Here is an 854-nt window from a genome sequence, read left to right as displayed (position 1 = left end):
CCCCTTCCTCCCAAATGCTCGGTCACCCTGGCAGCCCAGCCGTGGAGACGGCGCTTTCACAGCCTGCCAGCCAGGCAGGGAAGGGAAGGAGAGCCATGGAGAGGCTCCCAGCCAAGGTCCCTTTTGTGTCCCTGTGCGGCTGCAGGCTCTCCCTGGCACACATGCCGCTCATGCTGCCGGGTTTGGATGCTGATTCTGGAGCAGGCAGGCTCCTGCCGCGCTGCCCATCATCGCCCCAGCGAGAGCTGCCGGTTCAGGAAGGAGCGGTCTCCACCCCTGCCTGTGCCTCTGTCTCTGTTTGTGCGTCTGTCTGCCTCCCTACCCCATGTGTCGGGTGCCTGGGGCTGGGAAGTGGCCGGGTTTGCTTGGCAGGAGCGCTCGGCCAGGACTGTGCAGCTCTGTTCTGGGAGGTGGTGGCTGGGCTTGTGCTGCCACCGTGGTCTTGCCATCTCTCTCCTCTCTGGATGCGTTGCCTGTGCCGAGGCTGGTTTATCAGCATGGGTGGGAGGGAGATGGGGCTGGCACTGATCATCTTGCTGGCCCCAGGGCAGCCTGTGTCCTCCCCGAGCCAGCTTTAAGCAGGAGAAGCAGTCACCTCTGCCAGCATGGGGACGGCGGGGCACAGGCTGACCAGTGGAGCTGGGGCTCTGGTCCACTCCTGCCTGAGCTGGGGGGGTGGTGAAGCGGCGCCCCACTGGTTAAGTGCTGGTTTATTTTGCCTGCTGCTTAGCAGATAAGTCCCTAATTGCCAAATAACCGGAGGAGCCTGTGCCATGGGCTCCCAGAGGATCAGCCAGGCTCTCTGTGGGTGTCCCAGCCCATGGACAGGGCACCCCGGCATATTTGGCTCTGCA

The sequence above is a fragment of the Pelecanus crispus genome, chromosome 17 (genome assembly GCF_030463565.1).
Source record: "Pelecanus crispus isolate bPelCri1 chromosome 17, bPelCri1.pri, whole genome shotgun sequence".
Lineage (NCBI taxonomy): Eukaryota > Metazoa > Chordata > Aves > Pelecaniformes > Pelecanidae > Pelecanus > Pelecanus crispus.
This window is presented reverse-complemented; position numbering follows the sequence as displayed.